This window comes from Myzus persicae, unplaced genomic scaffold, assembly GCF_001856785.1.
Source record: "Myzus persicae strain clone G006 unplaced genomic scaffold, MPER_G0061.0, whole genome shotgun sequence".
Taxonomy (NCBI): Eukaryota; Metazoa; Arthropoda; class Insecta; order Hemiptera; family Aphididae; genus Myzus; species Myzus persicae.
The window spans coordinates 546,870-573,341 of record NW_019104178.1 but is presented as its reverse complement, the minus strand read 5'-3'; the positions used below and the strand labels follow the sequence as shown (position 1 = coordinate 573,341).

The window sequence follows — 26,472 nt, the reverse complement described above, 5'->3', positions numbered from 1 at the left end:
CAACGCTCAGCTATTTAAATCCTGTCTCGCTTTTTCCTTTAGTTTCCAGTGTTTTTGATAATGATTTTTTGTTTGTTTCTACTTTGTGCTATCATAAAAATGTTGATGGTTTTTCAACACTAACCGAAGCTTTTTTATTTTTATATTTGATCTATTTCTTTTTTTTATTACATAATAACAAATAAAAAAAACTTTTAATATTGATTTGACTGTAATGTAATTTGAAATCAGAAATGTTGTAAATTCTACAAAATTTTTGGAGTTAAATCGAATGCTATAGGAAAAAAATCTACATTTTTAAAATTATTAAATATAAATACAAAACGTTTTTCTTATAAATGTGCATTGTCTTTGAAACTCACAACAGTTGCAGTGTACTGTTGCGTAATCGGGAATTTTACCACTGTGCAGTGGTTTTTATAATGATTTTTTATAAACTTATAAAATTCAATCCACATAATGTCCTCATACATTATTTATAATATTATGCATGAATTATATGGAACTATTGAATTACGTGATAAAAATGTTACGGGTCCCACTTCACTTGATCTACTCCAAATACAATCGAAAAACTAGTAAATAATTAGCAAATTGGTTTTCTAACGATTTTTTTAAACGTAATGTTAAATATTTTAATTAAAACCTGTTCATTTAACACACCCTCTATGTCTGATAAACTCATTCATTTATTCATACAACATACTTCTTGCCATAAAAATATTTATTGTAAAAGAAAAAATTCACTAAATATAAATCGGTACTATCATAATGCATATTATACTTTTTTTTAAAAATGCACTGAAAATGTTTTGTTACAATGCACCATTTACAGATGTAAAATTATGTATGATTGGCAAGTGAACTTAAATATATATTTTCGATGGGTCAATATCGACGTATGATAAAAGAGGTCAAATTAAGAGAACTGATGAGCTTTGAGCAGAATTTCAAATATCTCCACCAATAATAAATCTTTGATTATTAACACTTGTGGAAGCCCAAAATAGTGAAATCGGCTCCAAAGCAGTATAAATATTTTTAAAATAATTTGCAATATTGACTTGTACACTCATCAGCAACTCCGGTTCAAATTCTCTGAAGGCCAAGATGCAACTATTAGTATTGGAGCTTATTAAAAAAAGTTATTATTTATAAGTCATTTGATGCATTAGTTGTACATTTTTCTGGAATTTTTAAGATGGGTTTAATAGAGAAAACCTTAAACTTGATAGGTTCCTTATGAATCATGTGCTCCTTAAACTGAGTTATATGTAGGAACACAACTGAGTCCATAACAGTTTTAAAATAAACGGTTTCTATTAATTCTTAAAATACTTTTTTTCTTGACCATTATTCAATATAACATATAAAAATAAGTCCATCTAATGACGTACCCAGTTGATATCAATTAATTATTTTGTTAGACCCGTCAGAAGTTATATTAATTTAGGTGACACTATAATTTTATTTATTTCTCCTATTAAGTATTACATATTGCAACAAAACATTTTCTTTTAAAATTCTTTACCTTGTTTTTATCCTTTGAATGTTCTCCATGTTATGTATCACAAGTTATTCGTTTATTGTTTATAATTGTAATACGAACGTTTCGTTTTCTTTGAAGGGACAATAAACGGAAAGGTGAGACAAAAAAATAAGTCTCCGATCAAAAAATACATTTCCCATCGACAACCATCATTAGACGATAATGACCGTATTCGTATCATATTATTTGTCGAACAATGAATTCCGCTGGGACCAATATTCTCTTGTATAACATTGGACGAAGCTTTCAAAAAATGTTCAGACAAAATACGATATCTTGTTTTCCTCGATCAAGCGTAAATGATGTCCAATTAAAGTTTGTATAGATAGAAAAATACAATTTGTTTCAATTGTGTTTGGCAATGTTCGGTTTAACTCTAATGGAACCTAACGATAATTATTGTCAGTTCTTAAACTCGTTTCGTTCTAAAATGACACAGTTTTTGTGGCCAATAAGTGTACGATTAATCAATTACATCAGTGATTTATATTTTCTATAAAATAAACTTTTTGCAAGAAAAAATTTTCTTTCGTATTCAACATCGTAAAAAACGAATAAAATAATATATATATTATGTTATATTCTATGGGTATTCAACCATTCTATTATTTATTTTATATACCTACTCAACAAGTTGTGTGTACTTAAATGTTTTTAGAAGAATTTAATGTCATAAAATGCAGAATAAAACCATTGTGTTACATTATTATTTTATGATAAATTATATAGAGTGATTCCCCAAACATGGTCATCTCTTTTTTTCTTAAATAATGCAGTTATTCAAAATCTGATTTTCGGGATTTTTGAATACACTTCGACTTTATTTTCAAATTATTGAAATTGTTTGTTGTAAGTACTTAAAGAGTGTCCTGTGGAGATACGAACATATATTTTTTAAATGAGAACCAACATTTTCTTCTGTAAATATTAGTTAGCACTTCATTATTTTTTAACATTTTCACGTATCAGAACAAAATCCGTACGAATAGTTTTTGTGTTTACCATTGTAAACTAAGGGTAATATTATGTCCATGATAATAGTCTTGGAAGATATGGGGACTTTAATCGATATTTTAACATTTTAGTTATTAATATTAAAATCAATATTATCTATTTGTAAAAATGGTCTAAGTAAGTAACAAATATTACATCTAATATTACATCTATTTTGTATTTTTGTAAAATCATTTTTTAAGAACTATAATCTTTAATAAAAAATTTTAATAACTGGAAAATTTCTCTTCGAATTTTGAATTAGACACTTTTATAGGAATTTAAAAAAATTATTCTCTACATAGGTAGTTAATAGTAAGAAAAGAGATAGAGGGGGGGGGGGTGGTCCTAATATGAAAAACAGGAGTTTGTATCATCATCAAAGGCACTCTCAAGGTAGCACAAAAAATGTGAACATAAACATTTCAGCAAATTCAAATATTCAAAAAATCAGATTTTGAATAAATTCATTATTCAAGCAAAGAATGGGGGTAAGCATGCTTGGTGAATCACCCAGTATTTTATATTGTATACGCGTGGATTACATGTGGGTCGAAAAAATATTTTATGAATTCGTATATTATAACACAATTTGAATTAAAAAATTCTTAAGAACGACTTTATATTATGAATATTTGACTACATAGTCAATACAGTTAGTACATACCAATACAATATAGAGTATAAAGGGGTGTAAGTATACCAGGAGAACTGGACAATTTCTCAACTAAATTGTTATTGAAACAATTGTACTCCTACGTTTAAAACGTGTTAAGAATAAAAATTGTTTTACATTTTTTTTGTAAACATAATATGTTATAGATTTGAAGTGCATTGTACTTGAAAATATAAAAACCTTAAACCTAAATACTATTAAAATATATAGCACTTGCGCAAGGATTGGAAAACCACTTTACTAACGCTTAAGCTGTATTCATGAAACTCACTGGTTAGTGGTGTCCTCCTCTTTACCGTGTATTATACGAGTATTTATTTTATATTTTTTATTTTATACGTGAATTTAATTCTTCAAACTTGACATGTGTCATAGATCAATTGGGAATATATATATACATGTATTATATTTTTTATTTCGTTAAGAAACAGACTTACACATATAAAAACAATAATAGTAATGGAATAAAAAAAATAACGATTACATTTGATATTATTCTCAAAATAATAAAATATATAAATGTACCTAAACATTATTTCTTTTATTATTTACTTCCCAAAAATGTCGACGTTTAATTTGAGGTATTGTGATGTTATTCTGACAGTAAAACTACAAACTACTTGGTTTTGTGTTTTTCAATAAACTTACCATTCGCGTATGTATTAAATTCCATAACAATAGAAATAATTCACTAAAATGCTTTGACAATATTATTATATCAAGCATTTTCTAATAGGAACCAAATAATTATAACTTAAAGTTTGTTGACTCTTAAAGTTCCAAAATGATATAAATGAAAAATATGTACAATTTATTGCTTTAAAATAGTTATAAAGTAAGAATCTCAGTTATGTACTCATTTTTTATTATTTCATCATTTTCAAAACTTTTTTTAATGTACTAACTGGGCTCAATTTTCAGTAAATTCATCGAGAAACCACGGTGATCATATTTAAATCTGCAGACATGAATATAATTTTGTAATTACTAAATTCCATAAATATTCCGATGACCATTATTTAAAAAAATAATATAGTGTGATGAAATTTGATTATGATTGTTATATAATAATAATTATATTATTGTACATAGGTACTCATAATATTATCTTACTTTACTTCTTACATAATTTGATTTGAAAAACAAACGAAAAAACGATACCAAAAATCCTATAGAACAATAATTCAATAATATTAAATAAATAATAAAAATTATTTTAACATGGATATGTTTTTTTCTTTATACATAGGATTTTAAGGTAAAGTATTTACATAGTTTTTAGAAATTGTTCATTGGAACTGATGGTATAATATACGTTGTAGTGGTATATCTTTTGATGATCTGAATAATCATTATGGAACCCATTGTTTACTCAAAATATAATCATTTGTGGTTCATTTGACACGCAAAAAATGGATTACTTTTAAATTGTTCATGTTCAAAGTAATTTTGATACGGCACAAAGGAGATATTCTAAACAATTTATACAGTGATTAAAAATATAACACGATTTTATTAAACTAAACTATATTATTATTTTAACTTAATTTCGGGTTCAATATAACATTTATAAAATATGTTGTTGAGTTTTAAACAATTACTTTGATATTTTGATTTAATGTCAAAATCAATTTAATTCAAAATCATATTTCAATACTTACTCTTTTTCAATTTTCAATGAATTCCTGGATCTAAAAAAAAAAAATGAAATAATTAATAATTTGTAGTTAAAAACACGATAACCATCAGTTGAAGTTATATTTGGATATTTCTTACTCATTTCTACACTTGTTTACACATACAATGGATTCGTGTTGTGTTAATAATACAATGAATTTACACCGTGTTAAGCAATGCTAAATTTAACTGTAATTATAGTAGAATAAAATTCACACAGTTATTAATATAGTCTTGATAAATAAAAAAGTTTGCTATTTGTACACATAAATGTTTTTCGCTCTTCTTGGAATTTATTCGTTTGATAATAATATAAATATATTGTTAGAATCGATTTTCTTTATTATGTTTTGATGTAGTTAAAAGTTAAGCAATAAAGTTGATTCGTTCGTTCAAAGAGCGAAAGGTAAGTGTTTATGTTTTGAATTTCAAAAACTTTCTCATAAAGTTATGGACGGAGTAAACAATATATCATTCTCTCATACGTTATTAAACTGTAAGGTAGATTGTTTTAGACCAATGACGTAGGAGTTTGTTTTTCTTGACATTATAATACTCTTGTCAGTTACAAACCATATCTATAAAATGTATATTTGTATTATTCTCTATCGAAACTTACCATAGTATCATAGCACTACGTTAAGTATCTATGTTTAGTGATCGAAAAAAGTAAGTTATTTATTTAAACTATTCCAATATATTTTTTTTTCCAAAATTCAAATTATGAGAAATCACACAAAAACGCTACGTACATTGAATATCTTATATTTTTTAAACAAAATTGAAAAAACACAATAATTTACATGTATAATTATATATTTGTTGTGATTTTATAAAATATATTTTTTTTAAATATTGGTAAATAAAAAGTTTAATTAAGACAACCCATAACTATTAAATAGTGCGTATAACTCTACAAGGTAAATCTATGAGTCATAAATAGTTTTTGGTTGTATGTTATAGCAAAACTCCGTCAAAAAAACAAGAAACGTGTATCCGGACCAAAAAAATAATTACAGTAACTTATAAGGAATCTTGTACTAAATTGCTTAAATATTAGCTATTAAAAATAATGTATACATTTTTGTGATTTTGACCTTTTCAACATTTTAACTTAACACACTTATGAAAAATATAATTACTGTAATGGTGAGGAACACCATTACAATTTTCGTATTTTTAAAATCATAATATTACGTATAGTATTTCATACTATACATATATCACTGACGTGCCTTTCATATTTCATTCATTCTGTAATATCACAGAGCCCAGCCATATATACTATATAGGTATAACTATTTTGACTAGTAAACAAAATTTATAATAATAATAGTTTGGCCTTCTAGACATACGTCTGCCGAACTAGTCTTGTTTGATCACTTGCTCCGTGTATTGTTGCTGCCAGGTCATCGGTAAAGTAGAATAATTTATATGACATTTTGTTTTATTTTAAATATACGTTAAACTGCACTCGGTACAACTATCTGTCTTGTCTAACATCTAAATTTTCTCTCATTTCTCAGTTTGGTATAGATCTCTCATTACGGATACACAATTGCACACCGTATACCAGCAGTGATAGACAACAATTTAATTGTTACCACGTAACACTAATTTTCATATTTTGTACGGTTTTTGGATTTAAAATAAATGCCAGCATTCAAATAATAGATCTTAGAATAGAATACCCGGTTAATAAAAGCAAAATTTAATTCGTTACAAAATAAATGCTGTTTTGTTACACACAGGTTTGATTATTTTTTGGTTTCTTAAAAAAATGCAAGAACTTACTAAATTTAAATCAATAACCTATTTAAGGTACCATTATTGAGTTAAATTTGAAAACTATATTAAGATTCTTAAAACTAAATATATGAACTTATCATTGTCAAACTAATAGCTCTCTTTTCCCAGAAGTCAGAACCTATGTGTATATTTTATACTCACTATATATTGATACGTTTATACAAAGGTAAAGTAATGGAACTCTTCCTGACCTTTTTTTGTAATAAATTTGTATGGGAAGCCATATTATAGAAACGATACTCAAGACTCTATTGTCGAAAGACCTAGTTATACGATTTTTTTTATCCAAAAAATATTATTATATTAATTACATTAATTAAAACCTCGTTAAGGCGTGTCATGTCGAAAAACAAAATCGAAAAATTGAAAATAATTATCACCGTTAGTGTGAGAAAAAAAATAAACATACTTTTTCACATGAGTAATAATAAACAATAATTTGTCTGCACTTTTTTACTACACAGGCGTTTAGTTACAAATGTGTGTTGTTTTTTTGTACACCTATATGTATTTAATTTTGATCCAATTTGTGAAATATGATTTTACTTGGTGTTTTATATTTTAACTTCATTTATAATAAACAGGGCGTTAATTATTGATTGGTACAATGAATAAATTCGTCATTAATTATTTATGTTTTGTCTATTTTTTATAATAATCTCCAAGCGGCAACGACTGTGTGTAATATATTATATTATTTAATCTGTGAATACTAATATTTTAGATTTTGTACCTTGAGGTATACCAGATAACTGACTACAAAATGTATACAACTAAATGTCATTGGCCCTAATAAATTTATTTGTAGGATAGGTAGTTAAAAAAAAAAAAAAAATACATAATAAATATAAAACCCAAAACGAGCAAAAAATGTCCCGGAGGGTTGATATTTATCTGCAAACCTTATCCAGAATTATGTGAGAAAACGTTTTCCCTTCTTCTTCGTTATACGATACCTATTCATTTGATGTCCATACGAGATTTACGACCTTACTTCCCCGTTAATTTCAGCTGAGTGCGTATGTGTGCCGTCGATACGATCCAAAACTGGGATGTGTTATCAAGGATAATATTATCCTTGAAAGTTTTATATACATAACGTAACAAGTAATAACCATAATAATATCAGCCGTGTTTCTCATAATTTTTATGTACATTTTTTTATGTATAAATTCTGATATGACGTAACTACAAGGATGAAGGGAAAATATCGTAAAAACAAAAAACACATCTGTATCTGAATTTATTACACCGATCTCGAAGAGTCTTCAACGACACACACTGAAAATATGGACCCTAGTAATACAATAATAATAATACAGAGGCTATACGTGTACAATACAACAGTCCACTTCTATTTTTTTTATCGTGTTATGAGATTATAAAATAATATAACTTTATCATCTTTTATTTTTCGTGGGCTTAAGAACTTAGAACATTGTAAAATAATGAAGAAATAAATATACATATCAATGACGACTGCCGAGATAAAGCCTTAACAAGTAATAAATGAAGTTAAAATCGTTTATATATTATTTGTTTTTTAAATTTATTTTATGTACTCAACATTTATTGACACATCTTATAAAAATAAATAGGTACATTTGTTTAAGCAAATACGATATTCATTATTCATTTAAATTGAACTTAAAAAATGGCGTTATTTAGTGTAAGTAAATTCGAGTCTTATATATACGTGTATAATATTTTACATTATAACTTTAAATAATAATATTATGAAGCATTAAAATGTGTTAAAATTATTATAAATAGTCAATATAAAAAAATATTAATGTTAATAAAATAGTAAATATATTTGTAACATGTAATGATAACAGTTTAATAAACCTTTATAGCTTAAATTACTTTTTTTTTGTAAAAAATTATGTGTTTATGTGTCGTTTTTTAAATTACAGTGTAACTTTTATCAATAAACGTTGGCGGCGTCGCGCAAGCAATGTGAAAGCAGTTCCCGCGGCGTCGTCGGTTAAATACTGGAAAAAAAAATTACATTGTAACTACAATGTATGAAGTATGAACACTCTAATAGCCTAAATTATTATTAACACCATTATTATTATTATTATTATTTCATAAATAGAAAATTTTGAATGGGATGTTAATAGTTGAACAATTAAAAATAATGAAATTATTATTCTCAGTAATGATTCATTATGCAAAATGTTTTGAAACTTTTATTGGAGTAATTTAATTCATTTTATTTTTGTTAAGAAAAAGTTTTTGATAAAAATATAAACTCCAAGTACTTGAATATTGCTGTATAGTAAATGTTTTGAGTGTACGTCATAATTGATTAAGGTGTCTTCAATGTATTGTATATTAATAACAGTATATAATAATATATAATATGTAAATGTATAATATATATATAGTTATTTAACAACTATTAACGTTAGTTATGTATTATGTATGTTCAACAATACATCGGAAGAGCAAACAAAGGAATGCATATAATATAGTACATACGAATCTTGAGGTCATTAATAAAAGAGTCCAAAATTACAATCAAAAAAATATATTGAAAATTGTATCACTGCCAATATATTATTGAATTACGCATTCATTGTAAATGTAGAATTTCGAAATTTATGAATTATTTATTTTTGGAATCAGGATGAAATAACCGAATAAATAGACAAAATGGTAACACAATTTTACGACATTTTTTTCTTACGAATTTTTGTCTTAAGAGCCAAAAAAAAAAAATGGAAAAACAACTTTTCAAAAGTACCAATAAATTACATTTTCTTCTGGAAATTCAGTAATATTAGTTCACTTGTACAAGTCTTCTGGATCAAGTCTTCTAGTCGAGGAGTTGTTCACAGGAAAAATAAAATAATAAACATCGTTGTAGAACTACTATAGAATAAAAAAAGAAAACATTTAACTTGGTCAATGTATTTAATGCATTTTTGTGTACTCAGATAAAATGTATTTAGACTAGGTACTGATGATTTTATCTTGTTTTATAGTGACATGTTACATGATATGAAATAAAATATCGGTAATCTATAGGTAGATATATCATCAAATATATATTGTTCGTTTTCATCATTATAAGTGCTTTTATATTAAAAAAATAAATATAACCATTCAATTTGTACAGATGAAAGCACAAAAAATAAATAAAATAATCAACGGTTTAAATTAGAAAGCCATCTTTCGTGATGGTTAACATTAAGAATGAAATAACAGTTGGGTCTCGAAAAATATAATATTTTGTGGTATTTACTTGTGTAGATAGTCACTAGTGGTGTGGACTAAAGCTGGAATTGATTGATTAAAACATTATTTATGTTGATATAGATTATGGAATCTTTGTCGCCATAGTAATCAGAATACTTGGCAAATATCTAAAAGTAATTATTGACGCTTTAATATGCATTTTTAATAGGTGCATAAACGATATAGGTCACATAAGAATAATTTTGTTTTATTGAAAAACGTCACAAGTACACCTATTTATAGTCTGTGGCAAGTAAAATTTATTTTAATAAAATATATTACTCCCAACAATTCTATTTCTTTCATTTTCGTTTATATTATATAACTCGAATGTAGTGAATCTAGTTGTCGCACCTTACAAACCTCTTGATTTACTCACTCGCTAGTGATAACTAGCTTATACTGGCTTATATTATGATATTTTTTTACAAACTCACTATGTTTTAATGAACCGCTTGTTGCTTGTGGAACTATGGTTTTTTTTATCGTCATCTAAAAATTACACAATGTATCTCCCACGAATAATTTAAAAAATTCACTTACACATACGGTAAAGGCATTTTCCCGAGATTGACGATTTTCTTTTTTGCTTTGTTCTCCAACCCCGCCCTTGCCGCTTATTTATGCTCGAACCAACCCCATAATTAAGTTGATGTTACATAACATGGACGAAAGTTGCCAGGGCCATTTTCTAAACAGCGAAAAGCTTTTAAGTTAAATAATTTCTTTCGCCCGCACTTCTCTTTGCCCATAAATCATCTTGCACCGTATACACATAACGTATCAACAACTTTTGTTTCTAATAACTTGACTACACCAACAATTAATATTGTTATTGTGCTAAAGTTAAAGTATTACACGTTTGATACGATGGTCAATTTGAATAACGCTTTTGTGTTACATGAAACACTATTATTATCATAGTTATACAATATTTTATATAGATAATATTCATGAGTTTACGAGCATCTGGTAATATTGTCTGGTGTTGGTGTTAACTAATTGTAAAGAACTGAGTTACAACTTTAAAGCAAGTTTGTTTTTATTAATTAATGGGTACATTTATAAATGATATAACAAGGCGCGATGTTGTTACAGCTCACAACAATTAATATGCATTTTTTGTGTTTTGCGTCTAAATACCTTGATTATGTACACTTAAAATTAATCTTACTGATGTACCGGTTAACGAGGTGATATGCATTTCAAACAAATGATTCAACCGAAAAGTTATGGTTTGCCATTTCACGTATAAATATTAGAAGATTAAATTTAAAAAAATATGGTTTGGAAACTGTTGAACGTCAGGAATACATTATGAGTATTGAAAAGTGTTATTTATACCTAATTTATCTTTGAACACTTTGTTGATGTATGTTATACCAAGCATAAGTTATGTAGAAAAATATGTAATCTTGCTAAAATTATTTTCATAGAGTATTTTATAGATGAATATTATTTGCTTGTTATGAACACTAACATATTAAAATAAAATTCCTGTTATACTATGAAAAATCGATAAAAATATAATATAATAATATTCGATTAAAACTAGCAGAAAAAATGCACGAAGCGTTATTTATTTATTCGGAATGTGGCAGATGCTTTGAGGGAAATTCGGCATTTTGATTTATCATTGGAGTTAATAATAGATAATAATCCCTGAATCGGTTAATGGTTTGCATATGTAATGCGAACCGTTCGAACATGTCCAATTTGCCATAAGTTGCGTATCAAACTGAACGATTTGGATACGATAAAATCATACTCAAATTATACAATAAAGTGAAGATAATATTGGTGCATTACAGCTGAGCTGTGTCTATCGGACATAATATGATGGATTACCGTGAAAGATCGAACAATTCGAATCTGAGTGGAAATTGTGTAACTCATTTCCCAGGTTAAATGCTTTAAATAAGAATTCGTAGGTTTTTTTGTTCAGATCGGTTTTATACAATTAACGACACACATTAATTGCTAATATTTTGCTATATTGCGAATTAATAAAAAAATATAAATTAAAATATTATTGTTTGGATTTTTGTATGTACTCACTCGTAATATTAAATCTAAAATATAGACTCGGAAAAAGTACTTTTCATTAAAAAGTATATTTAACTATTAATAAAATATTTTTGAAATCATGTTAAACAATTTGCATTAAGTTTTTTAACAGTGTTACACAGTATCTTATTCAAAATATGCTGTTTAACGAATGATTGCTATCAAGTTATATAAAATGTTAATAATTATGACTTGAGATAAAATGCAAATATATATTTTTATATACTTGACTTAAAACAGTTGTGATTAAAAATCTTTATATTTCATAATACGTTTTTAATGTTGAAATGTGTACTTGCATATTTTAGAGTATTACTGAATAAATGCATATTAATTGTGTACATAATTTTATAAAATTATTTAAATTTAGTAATAATTTATGTTAAAATTTTTTTGTTTTTTTACAATAATAATTTCATGATTTAGTTAGAACTAAGTTTAAGAATGCATATTGGTAAATTTCATTGGCGCTTTAAAATTCAAATTATTAATAATGTTTAAATTAGTTTAAATCGAGGATTTATGTAGTTTTAAATATGCGCTGATTGGCGATCGTAATAAGTGACGTCTTAAGCAGTGTTTTGAAATATCTAAAAAAGTGTTCTATGAGATAATCATCGGAGTTTAAAATATTTTGAAATATTAAATGTATTATCGTATAATCCATAAGAGTACCTATACATTTATTTTCCATATATTATTATATTATTTACATCAGAGACTTATTCAAAAACTTTGTACCCGGTTGCAATGTTTTAACGCTTCCTGCCATAAAAATTATTTGACTTTTTCTACCTTCAAAGTACGTTGAAGCTTACCTCGAATAATACCCGCAATAACAGGGTGAAATAATACGTAACTTTCCATTAAAAGAAGATGAGCAATATACAAATCTAATTTCGCCCCTAAAAAATGTTACCTGGGGCGAACCGGCCTCTAGCTCCCTTAAATCACTGAGGAACTGAGGAACATTATTTTTCATATAATATATATTAGGCACTCATACAATTTAAATATATATTAATTGTAGTATACATATTATATTATAATATTTTATTTTATTCAAATGATTTCATACGAAGACATAATAATAAAAATAATGTTTCTTAAAATTACAATTTGATTTTACTAATGAATATTTGGTGATAATTGTTGAAAAATAAAAGTAAAAATATGATTTAAAAAAACTGTTTACTGTTTACGTTAAAAATATTTTTAATCAAAATAAATAAAAAAAACTATTTGAAATTGAGTGATTTGTTTTTTGTGTCAATAGTTTTGCATTTATTCACACAGTTTTCATAGCATATTTCAAGTTTTTTTTCTATATAAATCTTGGTCCTAATAATAATATACTGGTAAACTAAGCCAGAACATGCATATATTTGTATTTTGTTCAGTCTTTTGATATTCTACTTTATCATAGGTATGTAGTCATTTTGGGTAGGCTCAATGAAAACGTAGCGTTGTTTCTTTGATAAAGTTTTTCAATTTTTGACTTGTGACATAACCCAAGGGTCAAAATGAATCACGTGCTTGACATTATAGCTGAACACATCAATATACAAACATATATGAAGCCGGTGAATACCATTTATTGATTCTTGGCGATGAATGTATTGATTGTACAATGATGTGTGTGTATTTTTTCGTGTCTAGAAACTCTTTTTTAGTTGAGAAAATACTCTGATCATCTACTTCAATAGATGTTTCTAGTAACAAATTGAATATAGTTGGTACTTTTGGAAGGTCAAAGTTGAAGACTCTCCGTACTTTTTAAAAAATCAAGAAAAACAAGAAAGTAAAAAATTTGAAAAATTATATAAATGTTGTTGTTTTAAAATACAAAACTTGTTACTATTTTACTTTTACTTTTTACTATTTTTTTTTTAGCTAAGCCTTGAAAATGTAATATAATGCTCCTTGTAAGTAGTTCATCCTGTAACCTAATATTTACTGACAGTTTTAGGGTAATAGGTAAATGCAAATGCAATGTTTTTAGCAAAAACGAATTCAACCTACCTATTATTACCAATGGCGACATTATAATAATATAATATACCGTCTTCACTCAGAATCATTTTTGGTATACACAATACAAAATCAAATTGAACACATCCATTCCAGTGATCTCATTGGACAACTGCTGTGTCCACTTGTCTGCCTCTTATTTTTTTGGACCTCTACTCACGAATAATAATAATTATAAATAGATTATATGAATGCTGTTTGCAATAAGGTTTGTATAGATACTTAATCTAGTAAGTATAATAGTATAATAGTATAATAGTTAGCTTATGGTTCGGCGCCCGTGGTACCGCATCTTGCCTTCTGAGAATTTTTTCCAGGATCAACGGATTCAATTTATCCTCGAATAAGTGAATATAATTTGTTTTTCAGTCATAAAAGATACACTAAATATTATTAAAACTGCCACTTATATTAATAAGGTTTCGAACTTCAGGTGCATATATATATATTCAACGAATTGTACTATTAATTCATTTATTTTTTAAAATTTTATTTCGGTTTTATAAAAGATTTTTTTTTAAATTCTACCTAATAAATGTTTTATTTCTCCACAATACCAATATTTTTTATTTCGTACGTAATGAATCTATGTAAATATATCATTATACATTTTGTATACAGTGTCTGTTGGCAATTATACGACTATTTGATAAAGGGGCACCCATACCCAAGACGTCCAAAAAATTAATCGATTTCATCAACGAAAGAGAACTGTGTCATTTCATCTAAAATTTTTAGGTACCTAAGAAAACAATGTATATATAATATATATAAATATATTTAGTAATAATTAAGTTATTTAGTGCTAATTAATTTAATGTAAATGCTGTATGTTAATGTAACGTTGGCTAATAACCTCGTTGTTGATGCCCCTAACAGTTAATAAAAAAAAGGGGGGCCAGTTTTTTAGATTTCTCATAATTCTATACAATTTTAAAATAATATTTTATTTTGTAGTTGCCAATTTAATTATAATACTTTTTTACTAATCTACTATCCTATCAATTTTTTTTTGTGTTGTGTTATATTAAAAAAAATTATTTCACAGAAAAAATTCTTAGGCTTGTAGAGCAGTCGGATTTTTATAACTATTTTTTTCTGGAAGAAAAAGACTTCCTACAGACTGCATCAAACTCTGACTTTTTATTTTATTTCAGATAATGGAATAAAATATTTTGTAAAAAGGTTTAACATTTTCTTATTTTTAAAGATATGTTATTAAGTTTGTGAATAAAATATTGAAAAACGGAGTTCAATGCAGCTTGTGGAATATTACCTTTTATAAGTTAAAAAAAAATATCAAACTATCAAATTTGGTCGGTTTCATAGAATAGGATCATTATTCCTGTAGTATTTTTGAGAAAGAAATTACACTAGTACCGGGTGCTTTTAATAAAGTCGTGATATATTATATATGGAAAAACTAAAAAGACAAGGCATGCTTTGTATATTGTAAGATGCTTAGTTCTATTCACTATGTTTTAATTTATCTAAAAAAAACCATAATCTGTGACAAGTAGATTATTTGCAGCTTTCATTTATTTGACGATTAACTGTTACTCATGCAAAGATTTCTTAAAAAGCTTTTAATATTACATTTATACTCGATCTTAGTAAAATATATTTGCAACATCTTATTTGCAAAAAGCGTCTATGATAATATAACAGAAACAAGAATGTCGTGCACAAATTATAGTAATGGGAGATGTAGTTGGATAATATGACCAAGCGCTCATTTAATATTATTCCTCCCTCAATAATACTTTTAGATTTACAGCTATTTATGCTAATTTTTTTACTTAACTCTTATAAAAATATACTTTTCATAAGAAATACCAAAATACGCCTTTTCTAAGATTTCATACGTGTTTCATATTCCAATTGTAAATGTAATACACGAAAATATTTGCACTTCATCCAGTCCTATTTGGTATTCAATACTCCTAACTGTAAAATGCTGGGATGTCCTCGTCAGTTTTTTAACTAAAATAATTCTAACGTTATGTACATCAACACTTCGTGGTATTAAATATGTTTATACTTTCAAAAAATAAAAAATAAAATGTTTAAAACTATTTTTTATTTTGTATATTTATTTAATGACTATAAGTCATAATATAGGTGTATATATATAGTATTTACGCGTACTGCATTTTAAATCAGCTGAACTAATCTAAAACTGTATGAGTTTCTGGGGTAAAAATATAAATCTACGTTTTTATATAATTGTTTTTGTATAGTTTATAAAACTGTTTTTATGACTTGAGAATTGGTATGTTATTTTGACAGTTTGTGGATGAAATACAGTTAATTGATTCATGAAGTGTGCAGTTGAAATAATAATATTGAAATTCAATTATAATTGTGCAATGAAAACATTATTTTTAACAATAAAACAATATTTAAAACAAATTAAATAAGTTAAAAGTTTAAGTATAAATTGATTATATTGAATTATGAACGTGGGTTGAACTATATTCCTATACCATTTTTGTCCTTACAAATAGTTCAATGTTCCGTCAATACAGAAGTACATAACCATTGAAAATGTACTTATTATATTTCATCTTATCTCATGCCTAGGTTATGAGGTTACATTCATAAATGTAAAATCCATAATTTTTGAATCACTGTGCACCATTCCGATAATTTTTCTATATCTTATATTTTAGAGATATTTTATGAGTTAACTAAAATATATTTTGTATTTGTATCCTCGACAGCCATTGGTAGACAATAATCAAATACCACTTTTTATGCATATTTATATACAAACAAGAAAACATTTTAAAATTTGATTTTGCTGCGATTATGGAAGGAATGGTAATTCAGTATTAAAATATTTTACAATTTATTGCAGCATGAAAACAGTTTTTATAAATTAATTACTATTATATAGGTAGTTTTTTTATATGTTTACATGAATAAAGTAGGTTAGATTTCTTAGGGTAGCCATGTTTTTTCTATTACTTCTTTGCAACAAATTAAAGACGTTTCAACTTAATAAGCAACCTGCTTTTATAATATACTACTTTCTTGAATTTAAATTAAAATTATTCATATTAGAAGTTTTATGTAGAAGGGAAATCAAAGAGAATTTAAAAGTAACCTGTGAAAACTTAAATGTTAATATTTCAAAATAAACAAAAAATATTTCACTGTTTTAGTGTCTATATTATTTTTATTTATTATTATCATCCAAGTGTTTCATAAAGTATCTACATTTTTGTTCAATAGTTTGAGAGAAACAGATTTAAATTTCCTGTTTCAAACTACGTTAACTTTTCTCATTTAGACATCGAAACAATTTTAGAAACCTCTAAGTATTTTAAATAGCTTAATAATATCATTAAAAGAGTTAGGTGGCGGAAATATTTTTTAAAAATAATTTATTATTTAGAAGAATACAATTTAAAAACAGACACCAGTATACCACAAATAATATCTTGGATATGTTTTTAGTATAGTCTTATAAAATTAATTTAATTTAATTCAACAATTTTCACAATTCATTATTAGGAATGGGTATTTACCAAGCTGACGTATGACCTTATTTAATAAAAATACGTAGAACAAAATTTTAGTTATAAGATATGATCGAAAAAATTGAAATGTACAGTTTGAGCAACTGTAAGTATAAATACCCCCATAATGTTGACACAGTATTCTATAATATTATATTAAGATCCTTGATAACTGGATAATTAAAAAAAATCAATTTCCTCTTTTCATATTTCAAATCAAATACATTTTAATATAATGTTAACTTCTCTAGATTTAATATCGAAATTGAAGGAGCACTATAATTTAATCAAATTTGCAATTTATGATAAATTCAATCAAAACCCTAAAATGTTTATGTTATATTATAAATTATGTACTTATAATTTTGTTTTGGTTTTATTTTAATTTGTGCATAATCCATGTTATATTTGTAAAGATAAGTAAATATTTTAAATATTTTACGGGAGAAAAATATGTATTTTGAATATTATTATAAATTGTATTGTTACATTTATGCCTTAGTCAAAAAACAATATAATTTTTGTACAAATATTTATTTATCTTTAAATCATTTTTGTACGCCACTGTGTGGCTGAATTTTCACTGACTACAAGACATGTTTCTCTAAAAATGTTCAAGAAGTTACACAATTAAAGATAAGTATTTTAATTTTAATACAGAAATTTTATAAAAACCACAACTTTGGTGTTTAAAAAAACATCAGTTATTTTGGTACACTTATAAATAAAACTATAATTAATTTAAACTGTTACTATTTGTAAAATAATAAAATAATAAAACAAACAATATACACAAACCGTGAAACAGTTTAAAAATATTCTGCGTAATCCTTGATTGCGGATGCAATATGCCACGACAATAATAATTAATAACGAAATGAGTTAAGGCGAACAAATTTTGTGTACAGGTTTTTCTCTAAGATTGATCAAATTTCACGAAGACAAACAAATAATTTTTGGATTTTTTCAGATTCACTACCTATTTAACTGTATATTAACGCTGTGGTTTGTTGAAATACAATTATTTTGATTATTACAATGCGCAATGTAATTCAAAATAATCAAAAAAAAACTTAACTTTATTGCACCCGACGACTATATAAATGTCGTTGAAACTAGGTAATACAAAACTAACCAGTACAAAGACTAACTAGTTGGTTATCATTTATTTTACACTTTACTGGTTCTTTTGTTAAATAATAATGCTAAAAATATTTAAGGTAAATATGTGTGCATACATTCAGCATTCAATACACACCTCGATGCGCAAAATAGCAGACTCCTTTGTTAAAAATCTTGAGAAAATAGTTTACCTATAGAAATGTGTAATGTTGTAGTAGCTTAAACTTTGAATCGATGTTGAGGAAAATCTTTGATCAGGACACAATATATTAAGGGCTTTACTAGATTATTTTCCTTTAAACATAACCGTTTATTTTGGAGTACAAAAATGTTTTTTATCCTGGTTCTTGCTCCTTTATTTTTAACCAATAATCAGAATCGGTGTTGTTCACAACGATTTATACATTCGAAACATGACATGGAAGTATGTATATAGTTTTAATGAAATAACAAGAAATTTAACTTGCATAAATTGTTCGCATTTCATCGAGGGTAAAAAACTCGATAGTCGCTGAAAATATTTCCAAACAGTTCAAAGTGTTCAGTATTATTGTCACTAAACATAATTTTTTTTAACCGAGATATTTTTCCCTGTAGGTATGCTTTGTGTTCTAAACTAATTATTTTTAATTTTCGATTTATAGTGACGCATACTTTGTAATTTCAAATATTCGAAAATTGATTTTTATTTTATGCAGTAATAGTATTTTTTTTTTGTATTAAATCTATGGTTTGATAAGTTAAAAACAGTCATGAATTATGTATATTATATTATTTTAGTATTAATAACATGTTAGTCGTTATTTATTAATGTATTATTAGTATTTTATTTTTTATTTATTAATTTATTTTTTATTTAAATTAATATCGAAAGATTACTGAGCCTCACTGAGGAAAACTTGTGTGGAGGCCCAAACAATTATATTGACGTAGGTTCATATTAGGTTTCACAACTCTGCTATAAATTTGTTTTATTTCATGATTAATTTGTACATTTTATATAGATACACCGTTTTAAATTATTTATGAAAATAAATTAATCAATAGTATCAAAATAATTTACTTAATATAATAACCTCTGAGTGGCGTGGGACGATTAATATTTTTCTTAAGTTTTCAAACAAATATCTTCAACATGGTATACTTCTCAATGTATTGTCTGCACTGTCACAAGAACTGTTCGCAAAATCTTTTCACAGCATAGCATAAAATAAACTACATAATTATATGATGACTTACGACGTGATGATGTTATATGATAGGTGAGATAGGTATTATGTTATATATGATAAATGAAATATGAATATTATATTATAGCCTTGTTGTCATCATTTTACATTTATCCATCATCGTTTCGTGTATGGAGTAATAATGATATGTATGTATTACCTTCGACCCGACCATTATGTGGTATGGGAACTTCATTTCAAATAAATTACAAATATTCCCGCCAGTAAAAAGTTTAAAAGAAAACAGCCAAACTTTTATTTTCGATTATCTTAACGTATCTTAAATCCAAAATAAGTGCTTCGAATAAAAGTCATAATTTAATCGAACTTTTCAATCTAACACGTATACAAATCCATAACTGGGTGCATTATGTAGGTACTACTCATAGGCGATTCAATTTAAAGTTTTAAAGAACAGTGAATTATAATACGTTGTATAAAAAAACCATTGTATTAGAATAAATCCGAAACCTTGATTGGAACCAATTTAAAGCTTTTTACATTTTAGAGTTGAATATTTAGCTTTGTACTATCGTTTGAAACCATTTATATAATTCTACGCTAATCATAATATGACGTCTTGTGTACACGTTCAAGCCAACAACATTTGATAACGGTAAACAGACTTTCTATCGACGTCCTATGTGTAATAACATAATATAAAACACTCATCAATTATAAATACCTCTTTCAATTAGCGGTAATTGAAAAATAAACTGTTGTTGAGCCGTACACATTGGTAATTTAATACCTACCGCAATTAAGTTCCCACAAAATCAATGATGTATAAGTATTTAAAAATGCAAAGAAGCATAATATAGAAAAATATAATATCAAAAGTGTAATAAAAACGGGTTGGAAGAGAAAGAAAAAATTTCAAATCGATATAATGTTAAAATATCCATTGTTTATAACGATAAATAAGGTGATTCGTTTTTTCAAGATCAGTTCATTTTATCAACAATTGTTGAGATGAAAAAAATATATATTAATGATTTAAATTTGTATATACCTACAGTTAAAACTTTGTAAGACGGTCTCATCGCACTACATTATTGTAGAATAAATCTGTTTTTGTTTGCCAAAATTACATTTGAATTTTAAAATTGTATATTCTGAAGTTGAATATTTTTATTTTATAAGATTTCAACGTATAAATATCGAGTAATGAACTAATATAAATTCATACTTATAAACATGATTCACGTCAAGAGGAGTAGTGGAGTGTTACTGTGGATGTCCTGTAAAATATTGGTGTACATAACTCCATTAAATTGTACCAAGATAACTCATCAACATTTCAAATACTTGTATATGCGTACCTTATCGAAGTTTTTGATTTTTAAAATTCTTTTCTCAAAAATTAAAACTTATCAATGATCACTAATGACTGTACTATATTACACTGATCATAATAATGAAAACAAGGGTAAAAAAATAAATACATTTTTAAATTAAAATAATTCACTGAGAAAAATAATTCGGTATTTAGTGGATCACTATATTATGTAGGCAATACAATTAAAACGTGTTTTTATATAGCTGGTTGAAATAATCCAATTGAGTGTGATGACCAAAAGAAATAAAATTTAATTTAATGATATAATTTTAGTAAAATTTGTCAATGTCAGAATAAATGGCTTCAAACAGTGCCGCCAAAACTCTGTCACTTGAGTTGCAAAGAATAAGTACCAAGGAAGCCATGCGTTTGAAATTCGATTTATTTTAATGTGGTTTTAACGTAAAATAATAGTTGTATTATTTCTCCTCTCACGCAAAATTGAAAATCTTTTTTTTAGTCAAATTAATCAGCTGTTAACTCATCAAATATTATAGTTAAGTAAAGTTTGTTATAAAGTTGGTCCGTTAAATGTATGATTAAACCTCAATTCAATGTTTATTCAATCATCTAAATCACTTTTTATAAAACTATAAATTTCCAAAATTATTTCTTGCTTTCATTATATTAGATTGACAAAAAGTACAATAAAGCTGAGAAAAGAGTAACTTACTGTGTTGATTTATTTTGATTCATTATGAATTCTAGGCATTATTAAGGATCCAAATTATGAATTTCAAGAATATAACTTTTTTTTGTTTAGAAATGAATTTCGTTTCAATACGTAAATAACAAATCAGGGAAGTCGCTCTGTTGTTTATATGTAGCCTGTACCTATACTGTAAGTGTCAAGTATGTTCACTGTGATTGAAAATGATTTTGAATTCAGTAGTAAATCATTGCATTTGAAAAACGATTTTTAGCGCAGATGATCTACCAGATTAATAATTTATAAGAATATTTAATTGTAATATAATTTTATTTATTATTAATCCGATAGGCTGAATTAATTTTTATCAAAAACAAGTCACTATTAAATATTATATTAGATATTAATTTTCACATCATAAATCTATAATAAAATATTTAAAATAAAAAACCGACAACGTATTGGGGTCTTACATAACGTCGTTGGCGAGAGGAGGCGTATAAGAAATATTTCACCCGCTTGACTAAAACTGGATCGGAATGGAACGAGCAAGTATCGAAACAACTGGCCAAATAAGACGTCTCATTATTATCGTGATCTATACATAATAATATAGGTTCAGAGATGGGTACTTTTAGATAAAAGAGTTTTTTCTAACGCTATGGACGTACATTATAAGTTTTATGTAAAGTGATTATTGTTTAACGTTTTTTAATGTTTTATAAGATAATGCAGTAACAAGTAGTCGTAGTCAAATTATTAAAACAAAATAATAATAAAGAGTGACAGTAGTATTAGTTAGTTATACATACAAATTGTAATAAAATAATAATACTAATACATTAAGAGTGTTACAATTACGTATATTATGAATTTTATATTAACTATATTATGACATATATATTCAGAGGTACATAATACGTATAATTAAATAACAAGGTTGTTCGGTCGACCACGTTTTAAGCGGTGTTGAAGAGCTGGTGTTATTAACACCGCATTTCCTTGAATTAAATATTAAAGTAGTTTGAATGAAGTTTATTAAGTAATTAGTTGTTATGGAAATATTCGGGGGTAAAGTTTTTTTTTACAACAACGGATTTTTTGGATACGCAAATCCTTATTTAAGTCATATAGTTTCTTACAAGTACATACATCATGGAGCAGAATGTTTCGGTATTATTCTTAATGATTTATTTGGAAAAGTTTGAATTTTTTTGACGTGCATTTGCCCCAAATACGATTACGTGCAAGTGAGTTATGGTGGGCACGTATGATTTGTTTATAATATGCCTGATAAGAATATTTTTTTTTCTACATATAGAGCACAATTCTTAATAATTGTATACAGTATAGTAGTAATGACTTACTAGTAGACTCTCAACAAGGCGACTTGACAAACCGATACCTGAGTGGGAATGATCTCAATACTTGAGAAGTTGAGTTTCGTGTAAGGTAATAAATGGGAACTTTAAGGAAATAAATCCAAAAAAGCGGAACTGCCGAGGTATTTTATAACGACTTCAGAACGATTCAATTTTCCATTGATTTCTTTAACGATCGATTACTCTACTCGACTCTACACGTTATAGAGAGGTAGTTTTCACGTTAAGACGAAATGCCTAATGTCGATATGCGGATCGTGGTGCCAGAAGGTGATCGGTGATGAGCGATGAACCCATGGATTACTTACCTGAGTTAGGCCAACAACCCAGAAGCAGGTACACTGCATAACTGTGTTCAATAATAAGTAGTAGACCCTTTCATTTTTTTGGGGCTTATTTCACGCGTGTTTTATCTTTTATGTTGACCCATCTCACATGTAAACAACGACTTTAAAGAATTTTATTGGAATCTAATGTCAAATTTGTACTTTAATTAAAAATATTATGGCCATGGTATAATTATAAAGGATATCATTGTAAAATATAATAAAGTTTAATAATACTTTTTTAGTGCTTTTGTGATATTCAGAATTTGATGTTTCGATGATAATATTAAATTAGATTTATATTAAAATTTAATTTGCAGATAAACCTCTTTATTAACGCTATGTCTCGTTGCGGTGAATATCATTATGTGGTAGACAATGCAATTAATAATATTGACGTGATGCGTCTTTTCATTACTCAACAATGAGTGCCAGTGTAACATCATAACTGCTGTTGTCAGTGAAAAGTAATTTTCATTTTTAACTTCATTAAGTTAAAAAAAAATTCTTTTGGAGGACCGAATTTAATTCGCTCCTAACAAAATTCACAATGACATAATATACAATGCATTTTAAAATAAAATATTTTAAAATCTGTGAATATACTATAATGGGTTTTCAGTCCCGTGAATCTCGTCCAATATACATTAGGAGTTTGAGCTTAAAACTTTATAAGCCTTTCTGTTCGTTATAGGAGGCGCCTAAAAACTTTGATTTGAAACTTGGAGATCTTAAATCTACACTACTTACAATAGTTGTGAGTATATTATTTTGAAGTTTGGCTATTTTTATCAGTTGTCAATTTTTACTAGATCATTATTAATGTTTACATGCAATGTTATCCCTCAAACACTTATAATAGTGCAATAATAAAAAATCTATATACACAAAAACATTACACACGCATATTAAATGTGCTCCACTAAGTTTTTTATTTTAATTTTGTAAATCTAAATTCACTGTAAATTGAGCAACACTGTACCATAGGTCTAAAATAATATATTATAATACTATGCGTCTCTTTTTATAACTAAAAAGTTTAACTTCAAAAATAATATACATGCCTAGTATACATATAATGCAACAAGATTTTCTAACTTTCTAACATGACTGTTGAAACGTTTTCATCGATTTTACAAGAAATAAAAAAACCGCATACGAATCTATGGTTTAATTTATAGAAAAATATTTTTATCCATTTTTGATTCTTTCAATCAATTCTTTTCAAATATAGAAGTCAATATACAGTTAATTTGACTTTAGAAGATAGGAAAGTGAAAGGTTAATTCAAATGGAATTATTGATCGCTGTGCTTGTATCTACATACATATTTTGTTTAAATCAACCAAACAAATGTATTTTTTGATTCAATATTCTCATGATATATTATATTATTTAATTTATAAAACGGAATTACATTTTCAATCACAGCCTATACATAATATTTTCTTTTAACATAATATGTATTAATTATTATTGTCTTATGCATATGATACAATTTACATAAATTATTGAACGTGTAAAATATCAACTGCCCTTAATATATTAACAGTCTATACTACAAAGACGGTTTTTTTATTCGATCTTCGAGTGTGGTTGTAATAAAGTTATATCTGAGTTCCGAAACTTTTAATTCTTGTAAATGACATTGCCTAGGGACTTGAAACAGATATGTGTGATGCCGTCACGGTGACTATAAATTTTGCGCTGCCAACGAATTCTGTTGTTAAGTGTCTATGTTAGTTTCATTTCTAACCGTCTACGAACAGCTGTTTTCACAAAACTCGTGAACACTTCATTACATTACTCCTCGAGGTAATTAAACTAAATTTAAATTGTAAAATTTAAATCCTTTAACAATATGTAAATATCTATAATATGTTTAAAGCGAAACGAATGTATTTGGATAAATTGGATTAAAAAAAAAATTACAATATTATACTTGCTTAAAACTGTTTTTGATATCTAATATTTTGTATCGAAATAGTAAATAAAAACAAAATATAATAAGCCGTTGTTTTTATGTTTTAATTGTATAAGTAATTTATGGTTATATTTTTTGTGTACCTTTTTGGTTAGGTGATTACTAAGGCTTGGACGTTGATGACCTTAAAATAAAATATGTAAATTGCAAATACTAGTGTATTAGTGTATTAAAAAGCATACAATCAGAAAAATTTAAAAGTCATACAAATATTAAGCAAAATAATATGTTTTCTAATTAATTTTATAAATCAAATATTTACATTAATTATAAAATATGACAACATTTTTTTTTAAGAAAATTGTATTGATATTTATTTGTTATGCCATTCTTAAAATACAGATATTTTACCAACTAAATAGTTTAAAGATTTAATAACAATTATTCTAAATTTATTTTGATTTCAAATGTTTTCAAAGAGTGAAATCGAGAGAAAAATATTGAAATTTCGATTTGTATATTATTGTAACACATGTTTAAGTAAGGTCAGGAAAATCATAATCTAAGACAGTGATTTTAAACATTATTGGACACGTGACCTATTTTAGTTACTATTTATTTTTTGTGACTCATATTTAAAAAAAAAAATAATAATAATAACAACGGCAAAGTCACTACTTTCTTTGACCTCAGTATTTATTTATTTTGTAATATATAAATAATATGCTTTATAATTTATAATTTATAATTTTTATTATAATAAACGTATGGGGTGAAAAGGCTAGGTGAAGACATGTTCTGGTGTGAAAAATAAACGCAATTAAAATACTACGCGGTAAAACTATTATTAAGCAATCGGTATTTCAAAACGAATAATTCATCCTATAATCGTGAAAACAACAGGAAGTCATTAAAATTCCCAGACAGAC

The 26,472-nt window shown here is 26.2% G+C and overlaps 1 protein-coding gene across 1 annotated transcript in view; it reads right to left on the bottom strand.

Moving 5' to 3' along the window:
* Positions 1-26,472, bottom strand: part of LOC111039662 — a 113,810-nt gene that overhangs the window by 75,576 nt on the left and 11,762 nt on the right. The window contains exon 2 of the mRNA XM_022323257.1: positions 4,880-4,909. The gene's annotated coding sequence lies outside the window, so the exon portion shown is untranslated. The remainder of the gene's footprint in view (positions 1-4,879; positions 4,910-26,472) is intronic.